The following is a 20,259-nucleotide window of genomic DNA, read 5'->3' on the forward strand; positions in this document are numbered from 1 at the left end:
TCATTTTGCCACAATTCACACAGGAGATGTCAGCGGCTTAGATGTAACAGGAATTGAGCAAGTTAAAGTCAACGTAAGACATGGAGATCGGAGGAGATGGCTTCTAAGGAGAGAAGAAAATTGGATTTTTGTCCTGCAAACTAGGCAGCTTAGGCTACTTTCACACTAGCGTCGTGCACTGCACGTCGCAATGCGTCGTTTTGGAGAAAAAACGCATCCTGCAAAGTTGCCCGCAGGATGCGTTTTTTCTCCATAGACTAACATTAGCGACACATTGCGACGTTTGGGCACACGTCACATCCGTCGTGCGACGGATGCGCCGTGTTTTGGCGGCCGCGACGCACAAAAAAACATTACATGTAACGTTTTTTTGTGCGTCGTCTCCGCCATTTAAGACCGCGCATGCGCGGCCGAAACTCCGCCCGCTCCTCCCCGAACATTACAATGGGGCAGCGGATGCGATGAAAAACTGCATCCGCTGCCCCCGTTGTGCGGCGCTTGCACACTATGCGTCGGTGCGCTGCAACGTCGCATAGTGACGTGCAGTGCACGACGCTAGTGTGAAAGTAGCCTTAATGGTATGAATTCACATCAACTTGTTATTTACCACTACTGATTATGAGAGAAAGTAAGTTACGTGACTATTGTTGCTTTTATAAATATGCTGTTTATATTATTTGTTCTGTTGTTCCATATGTTATGGGTTAAATTTTAATCTCATGCCTGCTGATTAATTACGTTGTTATTGGAATATGCAAAAGGGGCTGGATGCTTTAGAAAACCTTTATAAGGCTACATTCTCATGATGAGCTTACAGTGCAGTTTTGACACAGCGTCGTATAGTTTCAAAAACAAAACACAAAACAAATATCCTGGATTAAAAAAGTAAAAAATATATTGCAAAAATTGCATGAAGGTAGTAATAATAGTAATAATAAGGGTATTTAGTTAACATAATTTTGATCAAAATAATGTAGAAGCCATCCCGCCACGTGACGGCAACCCTTGTGGGACAGTCCTAACTCTTGTATTTAAAACCTTTCCACTTGTCAAGTGACGTAAATGTGAACAAGGACAGAGGGACTGAACCACCAGGAATAGCATAGGTCAGACAGGATGGATTTTCCAACTCAGAAACAGGGCGGTCACACCCTTATATGCACAGAATGCACAATGAAACAAATGAGAAACTGGGTCTGAGCAGAAAAAGTAAATTAATGTGCATGCAAAATGTAATTGCATATGAACACATGACCTTTACACAGAGAAAACCAAAAACAAAACACAAAACAAATATCCTGGAATAAAAAAGTAAAAAATATATTGCAAAAATTGCATGAAGGTAGTAATAATAGTAATAATAAGGGTATTTAGTTAACATAATTTTGATCAAAATAATGTAGAAGCCATCCCGCCACGTCAAGGCAACCCTTGTGGGACAGTCCTAACTCTTGTATTTAAAACCTTTCCACTTGTCAAGTGACGTAAATGTGAACAAGGACAGAGGGACTGAACCACCAGTAATAGTATAGGCCAGACAGGATGGATTTTCGTCGTATAGTTTCAGGAAAGTGGGTGGGATTTATAGAACTCTCCTGCCCACTGTGCTTCTGTTTAACGCAGGGTAAACTTAATTTATTTATATTTATATTTCAAATCTGCAACATGTCAATTGTCTCATGCGGGTACACTGAGATTTCAGTGTGAAGTTTAAAAAAAGTGGACTTTTTGTATGTGTGAGACATCTCTAACTTAAGAATTGAATTCTGAAATGCGTCAGATGGTTTAACCCCTTCCCAACATGTGCGTCTTTTAGTGTGTAACAGCTTCAAAACATAAAACCCTGATTTCGCTGTAATCGCACCGACCCAAACAATCAAGTCATCTAATCACTTATACTGCAAGAGCAATGGCGTAAAAAATCAACAAAACCAATTCTTCACCTGCTGTTGATTTGCTCATTCTACCTCCCAAATATCACAGTAAGGCTCGGCTCACATTCATCCTAGGCTTGAGCTAAATTCTTACAACAGAGTTTCAGTGTAAATCTCTGAAATACATGATTCAGACACAGCCCCAGGTGGAAGATCCCCTATAATGAGGCAGATGGAGGCACAGTGAACGCCATCTGACCTGTGATCTGGTGGTGTCAGTCTTTTTAGGAGTTCATAAAAGCAAGGTTCGCCACAGTTTTGTACACTTCTGAAAAGAAGGACACGGCTGAACAGACGGAGTCAAGAGTAACTCTGCTGCCTCTTTATAGTGAATGGATCCCTCATGGGATTCATCTGTCACATCACTTGGACTTTTAGAAGGAAACCCCAAAATAAGTGCTCAGCGTAGATCGCCGGATAAATGTGATCCCAAATGTTATGTAAAATGTTCCTAATAAAAGCTTCAACTCAATCCACAAAAAAAGCAATTTCCCACTCAGGTCTGTCATCTGTTAACGGAAATATAGATGGCTTCCATGTTACTGGTAGTACAAAGGCTCTGGAAAAGCGAAATGGCTCCTTGCTCCTCAAAAGAAATTCAGCAAATTCTACGCTCCCAAATCCAAATGCCCCCTCCCTTCTGAGCTCCAGTATGTCTAAACAACATTTAGCATCCATATGTTTCGCATTTCTGTAGTGATGAGAGCCCACCTAATTTATGGGTGCGTGTTTCCAGAAGCATGAGCTGGTCACTGCAATGTACTGGTCGCTACAATAGCAGTTTTGAATTTTCACTCAGCAATATCCAGTGCTGCTTGTTTCTTAAACACTCATGGATCAAAATCGACAATACACCTGTAGATAAATTCCCAAAGGGGTATAATTTCCAAAATGGGGTCACTTAAGGGGGTATTCTGCTTTCTAGCACTTAGGGGCTTTGTATACAGTGGGTGTGGAAAGTATTCAGACCCCTTTAAATTTTTCACTCTTTGCTTCATTGCAGCCATTTGGTAAATTCAAAAAAGTTCATTTTTTTCTCATTAATGTACACTCTGCACCCCATCTTGACTGAAAAAAACCCAGAAATGTAGACATTTTTGCAAATTTATTAAAAAAGAAAAACTGAAATATCACATGGTCATAAGTATTCAGACCCTTTGCTCAGACACTCATATTTAAGTCACATGCAGTCCATTTCCTTGTGATCCTCCTTGAGATGGCTCTACTTCATTGGAGTCCAGCTGTGTTTAATTAAACTGATAGGACTTGATTTGTAAAGGCACCCACCTGACTATATATGATGATTCCTGTACACTGTGACATCCCTTCAGATATTTGTAGACAGCTATTAAGTCTCCTCTTAACCTTCTTTTTTGCAAGCTAAACATTCCCAGCTCCTTTAACCGTTCCTCTCTTTCCGTGTAGGATATACTTTGCAGTTCGCTCACAGTGCATGTCAGACCAATTGAGAATCATGAGGTCAAAGGAAGTGGCCAAGTAGCTCAGAGACAGAATTGTGGCAAGGCACACATCTGGCCAAGGTTACAAAAAATTTCTGCAGTACTCAAGGTTCCTAAGAGCACAGTGGCCTCCATAATCTTTAAATGGAAGAAGTTTGGGACCACCAGAAGTCTCCCTAGACCTGGCTGTCCAGCCAAACTGAGCAATTGTGGGAGAAGAGCCTTGGTGAGAGAGGTAAAGAAGAACCCCAAGATCACTGTGGCTGAGCTCCAGAGATGCTGTAGGGAGATGGCAGAAAGTTCCACAAAGTCAACTATCACTGCAGCCCTCCACCAATCGGGCAATTATGGTAGAGTGGCCTGACGGAAGCCTCTACTCAGTACCAGACATATGAAAGCCTGCATAGAGTTTGCTAAAAAAAAACACAAGAAGGACTCTCAGACTATGAGAAATAAGATTCTCTTGTCTAATGAGACAAAGGTAGACCTTTCTGGTGATAATTCTAAGCGGTAAGTGTGGAGAAAACCAAGCACTGCTCATCACCTGCCAAATACAATCCCAACAGTGAAACATGGTGGTGGCAGTGTTACAAGGGCAACCGGGGGGTAGTTATGGCCGAGGTTTTCCCTCAGGTTACCTTCTCTTCCTCTGGTCACAGCAGTCCAGGCAGTTAAGAGTCTGGGATTGCAGCTGTACTTCAACAGGGAAATATAACTTTTATCGAACAATGATGAAGAATAGACAAAAAGACAATTTCAACACTGGCTTCCAGCTCTCTCCCTGACGCTTGCTGTGGTCATACCCACAACGGCCATAGCAGCCAAAGTTCTCAGTAGTCAATCGCTCGACTCTTGGTGCCTGGGACCCCTTCAGCGAAGGCTCTTCCAAAGTCCTGGGGGGCCTGTGTAGTCCTTCAGTCTGTAGGAGTCTTTGGTCCGGGGCAACAGATCTCTCCCATCCAGGAGTCTGGCAGTACCCCTGTACACGTCTGCCCTGGTCAATGTACCCGGGCTCACTGAACTGGAAGCAGCAGTTTCCTGTTCCCGCTCTGCTGCTGGCCTTGCCCATAATATTAACTGTTGCCTGTCCCTAGTCTATAACAGTGACACAGAAGCATCGACGTAACATGTACATACTACCAACATTAGTTAAAGGGGAACTCCCCACGTTACCCCATACATTATAAGTGTATCATATGACGGTACATAGCATAATATCACAAAAGCACATTACCATAATAAACATATAACATTTGTATATAAAGTGCATGGGGGGTCATACGAAAGGAGAAGAGGACGCAACTGAGGGGACCTGCCACCCCCTTACAGCAGCATCATGTTATGAGTGTGTTTTCAGCTGCAGGCAGGGCTGGTGTTAGCGGCAGGCAGACCTGACAGCTGCCTAGGGCCCCCGCTCCCCCAGGGACCCCCAGCCAGTCACCTGCCACCAGCGCCGACTCCCCTCCCCCGCCAGCGCCAACGCATTCAACTATATCGGCGTCTATGACGCTGGTAGAGTTCAAAACAATGATGGAGGAGAGAACGTCATACATATGGATCTGCATACACAGGAATTGTTATACCAAATTATATAAGTACTGTGATTAAACACTCCGGGATCGCCTTTGCTGGGGTCAAAGGTCACGTGCATTCAGCATGAAACTCAGGCGCAGAGCTGGGATTTGGGTGTAACTGACCCTGGGTCAGGTTTATTAACGGCAAAAGCAATGCAAAAGGAAATAAAACATAAAACAAATCCTTGCCTGTCCGGCACTAACTAAACAATGGACAACCTAACTACCAACTGGCGGGCTTCTCCCGTCCAGCCAAACCACAGTTGCAGTGGGCACTGCTTCCACTCACGTGTGTCTCTCACACAGACAGGCTCTCTGTGTTCCCAGGCTGAGAGACTCACACAACCACCTTGCATCCTTTTATATCCACCTTCCATTATCCATTAGTAAGCAGGTGCGATACTGACCAGACTAGGCCACATAGGAAAGGAATCTGGGCGAGATATACCTGCCCTCATCCACTATTCCCAAATGATTCTCACATATCCCCCCCCCTCTGCTCAGACCACTCTGGTCGAGCAATGACACCTGCCAAACAGTGCACTCGGGACAGGGCATCTGCATTCCCCATCTGTACCCCTGGGCGGTGCTCCACCGTAAAAGTGTAGGCCTGCAGGGCAAGGAACCACCGGGTCACCCGGCTATTCCGTTCCTTGCTCAAGTGCATCCACTTGAGAGGGGCATGGTCAGTGATCAGCCTGAACTTTCGGCCCGCCAGGTAATATTTGAGGGCCTCTAGAGCCCACTTAATGGCGAGGCACTCTTTTTCTACGACTGCATACCTTTGCTCGTGTTTATTCAGCTTCCTGCTGAGATAGAGGACTGGGTGTTCCACTCCGTCCCTCACTTGTGAGAGTACGGCCCCGATGGGTATGAACCGGCGATAATAGCCGGCGATCCCCAGGAAGGCTTGCACCTGCTTCTTGTTGACAGGTTGTGGCCAGTCCTGAACCGCCTGAATCTTATCAACCTGGGGTTTAACAACACCCCTCCCAATTACATACCCCAAATACCGGGCTTCTTCTAGCCCGATGTGACATTTCTTGGGGTTCGCGGTTAGACCTGCCTCCCACAGGTCGTCAATCACAGCTTGTACTTTCTGGAGATGAGTCTCCCAGTCCAAGCTGTAAATGACAATGTCATCCAAATAGGCCGAAGCGTACCGCCTATGTGGCCTCAAGACTCGATCCATCAGTCTCTGGAAGGTCGCCGGTGCCCCGTGCAGTCCAAACGGCATATACACATACTGAAATAAACCTTCCGGCGTAGCAAATGCCGTCTTTTCTCTGGCAGCCTCAGCCAGAGGGATCTGCCAATACCCCTTTGTTAGATCTAGGGTCGTAATATACCGGGCTTTTCCTAACCGATCTATTAACTCGTCGACCCGGGGCATAGGATAGGCATCAAATTTTGAGACCGCATTCAGTTTCCTGAAGTCATTGCAGAACCGGATGGTGCCGTCCGGTTTAGGAATTAGCACAATTGGGCTGGACCACGCACTGTGCGATTCCTCAATGACTCCTAACTCTAACATTGCCTTCACTTCTCGGGAAACGGCTTCACGGCGCGCTTCCGGGATTCGGTAGGGCTTTGCGTGAACTGTGACACCAGGTTCCGTTACGATGTCATGTTTCATTATCATAGTCTGCCCGGGTTTTTCTGAGAAAAACTTTTGGTTGTGAAGAAGAAACTGCCTGACCTCAGTCTTTTGCCGCTCCGAGAGAGTCTCTGCAACCCGTACCTCCGGTACGGTATGCGAGCAGACAGGACGGGCCAGCTCCGCTGACAAGGCAGACCGATCCTTCCAGGGCTTTATCAGATTTACATGATAAATCTGTTCAGGTTTCCATTTACCTGCCTGGTATACTTTGTAGTTTACTTCACCAACTCTTTCCTTGATCTCAAAGGGGCCCTGCCACTTTGCCAGGAACTTACTGTCCACCGTGGGGACCAGGATCAACACCCTATCTCCGGGTGCAAACGTACGGATCTTGGCGCCTCTATCATAGATTCTTTTTTGGGCTCCTTGAGCCTGTATCATGTGTTCTTTGATGATAGGCATAACAGCCGCAATACGGTCCTGCATTTGTGTGACGTGATCTATCACTGTTTTAAACGGAGTGACCTGACCCTCCCAGGTTTCTTTTGCAACGTCTAACAGTCCGCGAGGACGTCGGGCGTACAACAACTCGAAAGGCGAGAATCCCGTGGAAGACTGGGGTACTTCCCTGATGGCAAAAAGCAAATACGGAAGTAAATAGTCCCAGTTCTTCCCATCCTTGTCTATCACCTTTCTCAGCATCTGCTTCAGAGTTTTATTGAACCGTTCAACCAACCCGTCTGTTTGAGGGTGATACACGGATGTGCGTAACGGTTCGATTTGTAACAATCGGCAGAGCTCCTTCATTATCCTGGACATAAAGGGGGTCCCCTGGTCGGTGAGTATCTGTTTTGGTATACCGACCCGACTAAACACATGCACCAGTTCCTTGGCAATCGTCCTGGTGGCCGTGTTACGCAAAGGGATGGCCTCCGGGTAACGAGTGGCATAATCCAAGATGACCAGGATATGTTGGTGTCCACGTGCAGACCGTGGAAGGGGCCCAACTAAATCCATCCCAATCCTCTCAAACAGGACTTCAATAATAGGTAGGGGTACCAAAGGGCTACAGAACCGGGGCTTAGGTGCAGAGGCTTGGCAGTCAGGACAAGACTCACAATATACACGAATATCGTGATGCATGCCTGGCCAAACAAAACAGTGTAATATCCTTTCGGTGGTTTTCTGGACTCCCAGGTGACCTCCCATCACATGTCCGTGGGCCAGGTCCAGCACCTGCCGCCGGTAGGGTTTTGGCACGACTAATAGTTGCACCGTATCTTCCCCCTTTTTCTCTATCTGATAGAGTAAATCATTCTCCAGAACCATGTAAGGATATGCCAGCCTAGAGCCAGGTTCTACGGGTACCCCATTTATCACTTTTACATTTGTCCTAGCCTGAGAAAGGGTTGGATCCTTTATTTGCTCACTATGGAAGTCATCTTTCTGAACTTCTAAATCCGGCAAACGGGGAGGTGGACGGCTGTCGGCCTCCTCCTCTTCCCCGGTCTCCTCCGTATCACCCGCCATGACTGAAAACGGGAACTGCAGGTCATTTCCCGCAGACTCTTCCCCAGAGTCTTCCGGGGAGACTTCTTCCAGGGGTTCGGGACCCACACGCGCCCTGGGAGAAGAATCATGTACACTATTACCCTGGGGTATCAACTGATTCTCCCACAATTGCCAGAAGTGGGGAAAATCCCAGCCCAGGATAACATCATGCAATAACGCCGGGACGAGTCCCACTTTATGTTGCACAGACCCATAGGAAGTTGTAAGGCATATGACCGTGGTGAGGTACGAACAGGTGTCTCCATGCACACACGTTACAGAAAATTTGTCTGATGGTCCAGTCGGGGCTGACACCAGACTGGCCTTCACCAGAGTCACCACACTTCCCGAGTCTAACAATGCCACCACATTTTTGCCATCAACAGTTAAATCACACAAGTGTTTTTCCACATCCTTTTGACCGGCATTCACACTCACTACCCGTGCAACCATAGACATGCGGTTTTTAGAGTCTGTGACGTCGCACTGCATGGGTTCAGTAGTGACCGGACAGTTCGCAGCAATATGTCCCATCCAATGGCGGATCTTAATAGGGGCGGATGGGGCGGTCGCCCCGGGCCCAAGGTTTTTTGGGGGCCCAGGGCAGTGGCGCATCCAGGGGGGCGCAGTCGAGCCGCCCGGCCGCCTAAAGCAGCGGTCCGCAGTATGCCAGTATCTCCCTCCCTCCCTCCCTCCCCCCCCCCAGCGGCTGTGTTCTGCTGCTACCAGTCCTGGGAGTCGGCGGTTCTCTGTGTCGGCTGTCAAGCTGACAAACGTGTTTCTGTAGCATTTTATGGTAATAAGTAGTTATACACTCAACTCCATCCATTATGCATATGGAATTCTCAACTAATTGAGGGTACATCTGCATCATATGAATGGCTAATAACGATTGCGTTCAAGATGTGAGACTGTGCAGTCTGTATTCACCAGACCCCAGAATTAAAGCATGTAAGAAGAATATCTGATAATCCGGCTCCCATCATGTTCCCTCTAGTGCCAGATTAAAGGAATGCTATCACAGCAGTAGAAAGTCAGTTCTCCGTTCTCCTCTGTTCAACACTTCATGAGAAATCCATGTGCACAAATGACAATAACATCTTCAAACCATCTGATGCGTTTCAGAATACAATTCCTTGGTCATAGATGTCTGACACATACAAACGATCCCTGATAAGAAGGTTTTCTTTAGAATAATCTCTCCTATATGAATCGCTCATCTAATGGGTTCCGGATGAAAAGATGCATGTAGCAACGTAATTCCTAAATAGCCCCTAATCTGTCCCAGAAGCCATCACCTTGTAAGTTCCAAAGCAAATTACAGCTGACCTGTGGCTCCAGCCCAAAGTGCGGCCATAGAAAAGCTTTAGACATTTTTGTTAATTTCAAAAGAGTTTATGTGAAGAACAGGCATGGTATATAAACTGATATTAACTACAATACCAAATTTGTATATTTAATCAATTGCAAGAAATGTAAGGTGCAATATGTGGGCTGTATGACGGGTGCTTTACAAGTCAGAATCCATAGACCTGCTATCTCAGGTAGCGATAAAAAAGATACAAAAGAAAAGGTATTTCATGGGTATGCCGTCATTTTGCCACAATTCACACAGGAGATGTCAGCGGCTTAGATGTAACAGGAATTGAGCAAGTTAAAGTCAACGTAAGACATGGAGATCGGAGGAGATGGCTTCTAAGGAGAGAAGAAAATTGGATTTTTGTCCTGCAAACTAGGCAGCTTAGGCTACTTTCACACTAGCGTCGTGCACTGCACGTCGCAATGCGTCGTTTTGGAGAAAAAACGCATCCTGCAAAGTTGACCGCAGGATGCGTTTTTTCTCCATAGACTAACATTAGCGACACATTGCGACGTTTGGGCACACGTCACATCCGTCGTGCGACGGATGCGCCGTGTTTTGGCGGCCGCGACGCACAAAAAAACATTACATGTAACGTTTTTTTGTGCGTCGTCTCCGCCATTTAAGACCGCGCATGCGCGGCCGAAACTCCGCCCGCTCCTCCCCGAACATTACAATGGGGCAGCGGATGCGATGAAAAACTGCATCCGCTGCCCCCGTTGTGCGGCGCTTGCACACTATGCGTCGGTGCGCTGCAACGTCGCATAGTGACGTGCAGTGCACGACGCTAGTGTGAAAGTAGCCTTAATGGTATGAATTCACATCAACTTGTTATTTACCACTACTGATTATGAGAGAAAGTAAGTTACGTGACTATTGTTGCTTTTATAAATATGCTGTTTATATTATTTGTTCTGTTGTTCCATATGTTATGGGTTAAATTTTAATCTCATGCCTGCTGATTAATTACGTTGTTATTGGAATATGCAAAAGGGGCTGGATGCTTTAGAAAACCTTTATAAGGCTACATTCTCATGATGAGCTTACAGTGCAGTTTTGACACAGCGTCGTATAGTTTCAAAAACAAAACACAAAACAAATATCCTGGATTAAAAAAGTAAAAAATATATTGCAAAAATTGCATGAAGGTAGTAATAATAGTAATAATAAGGGTATTTAGTTAACATAATTTTGATCAAAATAATGTAGAAGCCATCCCGCCACGTGACGGCAACCCTTGTGGGACAGTCCTAACTCTTGTATTTAAAACCTTTCCACTTGTCAAGTGACGTAAATGTGAACAAGGACAGAGGGACTGAACCACCAGGAATAGCATAGGTCAGACAGGATGGATTTTCCAACTCAGAAACAGGGCGGTCACACCCTTATATGCACAGAATGCACAATGAAACAAATGAGAAACTGGGTCTGAGCAGAAAAAGTAAATTAATGTGCATGCAAAATGTAATTGCATATGAACACATGACCTTTACACAGAGAAAACCAAAAACAAAACACAAAACAAATATCCTGGAATAAAAAAGTAAAAAATATATTGCAAAAATTGCATGAAGGTAGTAATAATAGTAATAATAAGGGTATTTAGTTAACATAATTTTGATCAAAATAATGTAGAAGCCATCCCGCCACGTCAAGGCAACCCTTGTGGGACAGTCCTAACTCTTGTATTTAAAACCTTTCCACTTGTCAAGTGACGTAAATGTGAACAAGGACAGAGGGACTGAACCACCAGTAATAGTATAGGCCAGACAGGATGGATTTTCGTCGTATAGTTTCAGGAAAGTGGGTGGGATTTATAGAACTCTCCTGCCCACTGTGCTTCTGTTTAACGCAGGGTAAACTTAATTTATTTATATTTATATTTCAAATCTGCAACATGTCAATTGTCTCATGCGGGTACACTGAGATTTCAGTGTGAAGTTTAAAAAAAGTGGACTTTTTGTATGTGTGAGACATCTCTAACTTAAGAATTGAATTCTGAAATGCGTCAGATGGTTTAACCCCTTCCCAACATGTGCGTCTTTTAGTGTGTAACAGCTTCAAAACATAAAACCCTGATTTCGCTGTAATCGCACCGACCCAAACAATCAAGTCATCTAATCACTTATACTGCAAGAGCAATGGCGTAAAAAATCAACAAAACCAATTCTTCACCTGCTGTTGATTTGCTCATTCTACCTCCCAAATATCACAGTAAGGCTCGGCTCACATTCATCCTAGGCTTGAGCTAAATTCTTACAACAGAGTTTCAGTGTAAATCTCTGAAATACATGATTCAGACACAGCCCCAGGTGGAAGATCCCCTATAATGAGGCAGATGGAGGCACAGTGAACGCCATCTGACCTGTGATCTGGTGGTGTCAGTCTTTTTAGGAGTTCATAAAAGCAAGGTTCGCCACAGTTTTGTACACTTCTGAAAAGAAGGACACGGCTGAACAGACGGAGTCAAGAGTAACTCTGCTGCCTCTTTATAGTGAATGGATCCCTCATGGGATTCATCTGTCACATCACTTGGACTTTTAGAAGGAAACCCCAAAATAAGTGCTCAGCGTAGATCGCCGGATAAATGTGATCCCAAATGTTATGTAAAATGTTCCTAATAAAAGCTTCAACTCAATCCACAAAAAAAGCAATTTCCCACTCAGGTCTGTCATCTGTTAACGGAAATATAGATGGCTTCCATGTTACTGGTAGTACAAAGGCTCTGGAAAAGCGAAATGGCTCCTTGCTCCTCAAAAGAAATTCAGCAAATTCTACGCTCCCAAATCCAAATGCCCCCTCCCTTCTGAGCTCCAGTATGTCTAAACAACATTTAGCATCCATATGTTTCGCATTTCTGTAGTGATGAGAGCCCACCTAATTTATGGGTGCGTGTTTCCAGAAGCATGAGCTGGTCACTGCAATGTACTGGTCGCTACAATAGCAGTTTTGAATTTTCACTCAGCAATATCCAGTGCTGCTTGTTTCTTAAACACTCATGGATCAAAATCGACAATACACCTGTAGATAAATTCCCAAAGGGGTATAATTTCCAAAATGGGGTCACTTAAGGGGGTATTCTGCTTTCTAGCACTTAGGGGCTTTGTATACAGTGGGTGTGGAAAGTATTCAGACCCCTTTAAATTTTTCACTCTTTGCTTCATTGCAGCCATTTGGTAAATTCAAAAAAGTTCATTTTTTTCTCATTAATGTACACTCTGCACCCCATCTTGACTGAAAAAAACCCAGAAATGTAGACATTTTTGCAAATTTATTAAAAAAGAAAAACTGAAATATCACATGGTCATAAGTATTCAGACCCTTTGCTCAGACACTCATATTTAAGTCACATGCAGTCCATTTCCTTGTGATCCTCCTTGAGATGGCTCTACTTCATTGGAGTCCAGCTGTGTTTAATTAAACTGAAAGGACTTGATTTGTAAAGGCACCCACCTGACTATATATGATGATTCCTGTACACTGTGACATCCGTTCAGATATTTGTAGACAGCTATTAAGTCTCCTCTTAACCTTCTTTTTTGCAAGCTAAACATTCCCAGCTCCTTTAACCGTTCCTCTCTTTCCGTGTAGGATATACTTTGCAGTTCGCTCACAGTGCATGTCAGACCAATTGAGAATCATGAGGTCAAAGGAAGTGGCCAAGTAGCTCAGAGACAGAATTGTGGCAAGGCACACATCTGGCCAAGGTTACAAAAAATTTCTGCAGTACTCAAGGTTCCTAAGAGCACAGTGGCCTCCATAATCTTTAAATGGAAGAAGTTTGGGACCACCAGAAGTCTCCCTAGACCTGGCTGTCCAGCCAAACTGAGCAATTGTGGGAGAAGAGCCTTGGTGAGAGAGGTAAAGAAGAACCCCAAGATCACTGTGGCTGAGCTCCAGAGATGCTGTAGGGAGATGGCAGAAAGTTCCACAAAGTCAACTATCACTGCAGCCCTCCACCAATCGGGCAATTATGGTAGAGTGGCCTGACGGAAGCCTCTACTCAGTACCAGACATATGAAAGCCTGCATAGAGTTTGCTAAAAAAAAACACAAGAAGGACTCTCAGACTATGAGAAATAAGATTCTCTTGTCTAATGAGACAAAGGTAGACCTTTCTGGTGATAATTCTAAGCGGTAAGTGTGGAGAAAACCAAGCACTGCTCATCACCTGCCAAATACAATCCCAACAGTGAAACATGGTGGTGGCAGTGTTACAAGGGCAACCGGGGGGTAGTTATGGCCGAGGTTTTCCCTCAGGTTACCTTCTCTTCCTCTGGTCACAGCAGTCCAGGCAGTTAAGAGTCTGGGATTGCAGCTGTACTTCAACAGGGAAATATAACTTTTATCGAACAATGATGAAGAATAGACAAAAAGACAATTTCAACACTGGCTTCCAGCTCTCTCCCTGACGCTTGCTGTGGTCATACCCACAACGGCCATAGCAGCCAAAGTTCTCAGTAGTCAATCGCTCGACTCTTGGTGCCTGGGACCCCTTCAGCGAAGGCTCTTCCAAAGTCCTGGGGGGCCTGTGTAGTCCTTCAGTCTGTAGGAGTCTTTGGTCCGGGGCAACAGATCTCTCCCATCCAGGAGTCTGGCAGTACCCCTGTACACGTCTGCCCTGGTCAATGTACCCGGGCTCACTGAACTGGAAGCAGCAGTTTCCTGTTCCCGCTCTGCTGCTGGCCTTGCCCATAATATTAACTGTTGCCTGTCCCTAGTCTATAACAGTGACACAGAAGCATCGACGTAACATGTACATACTACCAACATTAGTTAAAGGGGAACTCCCCACGTTACCCCATACATTATAAGTGTATCATATGACGGTACATAGCATAATATCACAAAAGCACATTACCATAATAAACATATAACATTTGTATATAAAGTGCATGGGGGGTCATACGAAAGGAGAAGAGGACGCAACTGAGGGGACCTGCCACCCCCTTACAGCAGCATCATGTTATGAGTGTGTTTTCAGCTGCAGGCAGGGCTGGTGTTAGCGGCAGGCAGACCTGACAGCTGCCTAGGGCCCCCGCTCCCCCAGGGACCCCCAGCCAGTCACCTGCCACCAGCGCCGACTCCCCTCCCCCGCCAGCGCCAACGCATTCAACTATATCGGCGTCTATGACGCTGGTAGAGTTCAAAACAATGATGGAGGAGAGAACGTCATACATATGGATCTGCATACACAGGAATTGTTATACCAAATTATATAAGTACTGTGATTAAACACTCCGGGATCGCCTTTGCTGGGGTCAAAGGTCACGTGCATTCAGCATGAAACTCAGGCGCAGAGCTGGGATTTGGGTGTAACTGACCCTGGGTCAGGTTTATTAACGGCAAAAGCAATGCAAAAGGAAATAAAACATAAAACAAATCCTTGCCTGTCCGGCACTAACTAAACAATGGACAACCTAACTACCAACTGGCGGGCTTCTCCCGTCCAGCCAAACCACAGTTGCAGTGGGCACTGCTTCCACTCACGTGTGTCTCTCACACAGACAGGCTCTCTGTGTTCCCAGGCTGAGAGACTCACACAACCACCTTGCATCCTTTTATATCCACCTTCCATTATCCATTAGTAAGCAGGTGCGATACTGACCAGACTAGGCCACATAGGAAAGGAATCTGGGCGAGATATACCTGCCCTCATCCACTATTCCCAAATGATTCTCACATATCCCCCCCCCTCTGCTCAGACCACTCTGGTCGAGCAATGACACCTGCCAAACAGTGCACTCGGGACAGGGCATCTGCATTCCCCATCTGTACCCCTGGGCGGTGCTCCACCGTAAAAGTGTAGGCCTGCAGGGCAAGGAACCACCGGGTCACCCGGCTATTCCGTTCCTTGCTCAAGTGCATCCACTTGAGAGGGGCATGGTCAGTGATCAGCCTGAACTTTCGGCCCGCCAGGTAATATTTGAGGGCCTCTAGAGCCCACTTAATGGCGAGGCACTCTTTTTCTACGACTGCATACCTTTGCTCGTGTTTATTCAGCTTCCTGCTGAGATAGAGGACTGGGTGTTCCACTCCGTCCCTCACTTGTGAGAGTACGGCCCCGATGGGTATGAACCGGCGATAATAGCCGGCGATCCCCAGGAAGGCTTGCACCTGCTTCTTGTTGACAGGTTGTGGCCAGTCCTGAACCGCCTGAATCTTATCAACCTGGGGTTTAACAACACCCCTCCCAATTACATACCCCAAATACCGGGCTTCTTCTAGCCCGATGTGACATTTCTTGGGGTTCGCGGTTAGACCTGCCTCCCACAGGTCGTCAATCACAGCTTGTACTTTCTGGAGATGAGTCTCCCAGTCCAAGCTGTAAATGACAATGTCATCCAAATAGGCCGAAGCGTACCGCCTATGTGGCCTCAAGACTCGATCCATCAGTCTCTGGAAGGTCGCCGGTGCCCCGTGCAGTCCAAACGGCATATACACATACTGAAATAAACCTTCCGGCGTAGCAAATGCCGTCTTTTCTCTGGCAGCCTCAGCCAGAGGGATCTGCCAATACCCCTTTGTTAGATCTAGGGTCGTAATATACCGGGCTTTTCCTAACCGATCTATTAACTCGTCGACCCGGGGCATAGGATAGGCATCAAATTTTGAGACCGCATTCAGTTTCCTGAAGTCATTGCAGAACCGGATGGTGCCGTCCGGTTTAGGAATTAGCACAATTGGGCTGGACCACGCACTGTGCGATTCCTCAATGACTCCTAACTCTAACATTGCCTTCACTTCTCGGGAAACGGCTTCACGGCGCGCTTCCGGGATTCGGTAGGGCTTTGCGTGAACTGTGACACCAGGTTCCGTTACGATGTCATGTTTCATTAGCATAGTCTGCCCGGGTTTTTCTGAGAAAAACTTTTGGTTGTGAAGAAGAAACTGCCTGACCTCAGTCTTTTGCCGCTCCGAGAGAGTCTCTGCAACCCGTACCTCCGGTACGGTATGCGAGCAGACAGGACGGGCCAGCTCCGCTGACAAGGCAGACCGATCCTTCCAGGGCTTTATCAGATTTACATGATAAATCTGTTCAGGTTTCCATTTACCTGCCTGGTATACTTTGTAGTTTACTTCACCAACTCTTTCCTTGATCTCAAAGGGGCCCTGCCACTTTGCCAGGAACTTACTGTCCACCGTGGGGACCAGGATCAACACCCTATCTCCGGGTGCAAACGTACGGATCTTGGCGCCCCTATCATAGATTCTTTTTTGGGCTCCTTGAGCCTGTATCATGTGTTCTTTGATGATAGGCATAACAGCCGCAATACGGTCCTGCATTTGTGTGACGTGATCTATCACTGTTTTAAACGGAGTGACCTGACCCTCCCAGGTTTCTTTTGCAACGTCTAACAGTCCGCGAGGACGTCGGGCGTACAACAACTCGAAAGGCGAGAATCCCGTGGAAGACTGGGGTACTTCCCTGATGGCAAAAAGCAAATACGGAAGTAAATAGTCCCAGTTCTTCCCATCCTTGTCTATCACCTTTCTCAGCATCTGCTTCAGAGTTTTATTGAACCGTTCAACCAACCCGTCTGTTTGAGGGTGATACACGGATGTGCGTAACGGTTCGATTTGTAACAATCGGCAGAGCTCCTTCATTATCCTGGACATAAAGGGGGTCCCCTGGTCGGTGAGTATCTGTTTTGGTATACCGACCCGACTAAACACATGCACCAGTTCCTTGGCAATCGTCCTGGTGGCCGTGTTACGCAAAGGGATGGCCTCCGGGTAACGAGTGGCATAATCCAAGATGACCAGGATATGTTGGTGTCCACGTGCAGACCGTGGAAGGGGCCCAACTAAATCCATCCCAATCCTCTCAAACAGGACTTCAATAATAGGTAGGGGTACCAAAGGGCTACAGAACCGGGGCTTAGGTGCAGAGGCTTGGCAGTCAGGACAAGACTCACAATATACACGAATATCGTGATGCATGCCTGGCCAAACAAAACAGTGTAATATCCTTTCGGTGGTTTTCTGGACTCCCAGGTGACCTCCCATCACATGTCCGTGGGCCAGGTCCAGCACCTGCCGCCGGTAGGGTTTTGGCACGACTAATAGTTGCACCGTATCTTCCCCCTTTTTCTCTATCTGATAGAGTAAATCATTCTCCAGAACCATGTAAGGATATGCCAGCCTAGAGCCAGGTTCTACGGGTACCCCATTTATCACTTTTACATTTGTCCTAGCCTGAGAAAGGGTTGGATCCTTTATTTGCTCACTATGGAAGTCATCTTTCTGAACTTCTAAATCCGGCAAACGGGGAGGTGGACGGCTGTCGGCCTCCTCCTCTTCCCCGGTCTCCTCCGTATCACCCGCCATGACTGAAAACGGGAACTGCAGGTCATTTCCCGCAGACTCTTCCCCAGAGTCTTCCGGGGAGACCTCTTCCAGGGGTTCGGGACCCACACGCGCCCTGGGAGAAGAATCATGTACACTATTACCCTGGGGTATCAACTGATTCTCCCACAATTGCCAGAAGTGGGGAAAATCCCAGCCCAGGATAACATCATGCAATAACGCCGGGACGAGTCCCACTTTATGTTGCACAGACCCATAGGAAGTTGTAAGGCATATGACCGTGGTGAGGTACGAACAGGTGTCTCCATGCACACACGTTACAGAAAATTTGTCTGATGGTCCAGTCGGGGCTGACACCAGACTGGCCTTCACCAGAGTCACCACACTTCCCGAGTCTAACAATGCCACCACATTTTTGCCATCAACAGTTAAATCACACAAGTGTTTTTCCACATCCTTTTGACCGGCATTCACACTCACTACCCGTGCAACCATAGACATGCGGTTTTTAGAGTCTGTGACGTCGCACTGCATGGGTTCAGTAGTGACCGGACAGTTCGCAGCAATATGTCCCATCCAATGGCGGATCTTAATAGGGGCGGATGGGGCGGTCGCCCCGGGCCCAAGGTTTTTTGGGGGCCCAGGGCAGTGGCGTATCCAGGGGGGCGCAGTCGAGCCGCCCGGCCGCCTAAAGCAGCGGTCCGCAGTATGCCAGTATCTCCCTCCCTCCCTCCCTCCCCCCCCCCAGCGGCTGTGTTCTGCTGCTACCAGTCCTGGGAGTCGGCGGTTCTCTGTGTCGGCTGTCAAGCTGACAGCCGACGCAGAGAAGGAGGCCGCGCCGACTCCCAGGCAGCAATTGTACTTGGCGTCTATAGACGCCAGTACAATTGAAGCTCTGACCGCCGGGTCAGAGCGACGTCAGCAGCGTGATCAGGTCATGTGATCACGCTGCTGACGTCACTCCCGGCGCCCAGAGCGAACGCTGGTGGTAAGTGTGCTCCTCTGTGGAGCTGAAGAACCACCGAAGATGGGGATGGGGGTTAATGAGTGGAGAGGGGGGTTAATGAGTGGAGATGGGGGTTAATGAGTGGAGATGGGGGTTAATGAGTGGAGATGGGGGTTAATGAGTGGGGGTGGGGGTTAATGAGTGGAGATGGGGGTTAATGAGTGGAGATGGGGGTCAATGAGTGGAGATGGGGGTTAATGAGTGGAGAGGGGGGTTAATGTGGGGGTGGGGGTTAATGAGTGGAGATGGGGGTTAATGAGTGGAGATGGGGGTTAATGAGTGGAGATGGGGGTTAATGAGTGGAGATGGGGGATTAATGAGTGGAGATGGGGGTTAATGTGTGGAGGGGTTAATGAGTGGGGATGGGGGTTAATGTGTGGGGGGGATTTGGAGTGGGGGTACATAATGTGTGGGGGGATTTGGGAGTAGGGACGAGGGGTTATTGAGTGGGGATGGGGGTACTTAATGTGTGTGGGGGATTGGGGATGGGGGGGAATTGGAGTGGGGATGGTATTTAATGTATGTGGGGAGATTTGAGGACACAAAATGAAGAGTATGTATGAGGGCATGTATGAGGAAACAGTATGGGGGATGGGTGCAGACAGTAAGGGGTGCGAACGGGTGAATGCATGTGGACACAGTATGGGGAGTCGGGGATATGTGTGAGCAGACAGTATAGAGAGTGAGGGGGTAAATATATGAGGAGACAGTATGAGGAGGGAGGGGAATAGTGTGAGGAGACAGTATATTGCAGATATTTGTATTTAGGGGCATTATAATGACACTTCTATCTTTAAGGGGATCGTGTGGAGATTTGCTGCAGAAGACCGGAGAAGATGGAAGTCTGCAGAGACGAGATGTGGATGAGCAAACTCATCATGGGGTCTGGACAAGAAGAAGAAAAGGAGAACGACTCCAGAGATGACGTCATCTATAAGGTACCTGGATGTAAATATTATTTGTGATATTGACTAATTCTCATGTTTTTTATTTATGTCAGGAGCATTACAGGGGTTGTCCAGGTCTGTGCTGAGTCTGCAGACATTCTATGTGACTGCAGACTTCTGAATTCTCACAGTGCTCACTGAATGCTGTCAGGATTCTCTCGTGCTGGTAATTTACATACATGCGGTCACATGCTGACTAGACATGTGTGGCCTCACTCAATGAAAGTGAACGGAGCGAGGCCGGGCACGTCTAGTTGGAATGTGGCCAGAAGTATACAAATCACATACTTGTGTTGACATGACTGTATATCGGCAAGGGAGAATCCTAAATGTGTGCAGTGCATTCGTTGTGAGAATTCAGAAGCTGCAATGTCAGGATTCAGCTCTGCAGGTTCCAGTACTCATCACATGGACACCTCACTCATATGCGATTTTCATAGTCATGGTCCTGTGACAACGAGCTTCTCTTCCTGCTTTCAGTTTTTTACTGAACATTGAGAGCATTAGGGAGAGCAGCT

Source organism: Dendrobates tinctorius, unplaced genomic scaffold (assembly GCF_039654945.1).
Source record: "Dendrobates tinctorius isolate UK_male_01 unplaced genomic scaffold, ASM3965494v1 ptg000231l, whole genome shotgun sequence".
NCBI classification, from domain to species: Eukaryota; Metazoa; Chordata; class Amphibia; order Anura; family Dendrobatidae; genus Dendrobates; species Dendrobates tinctorius.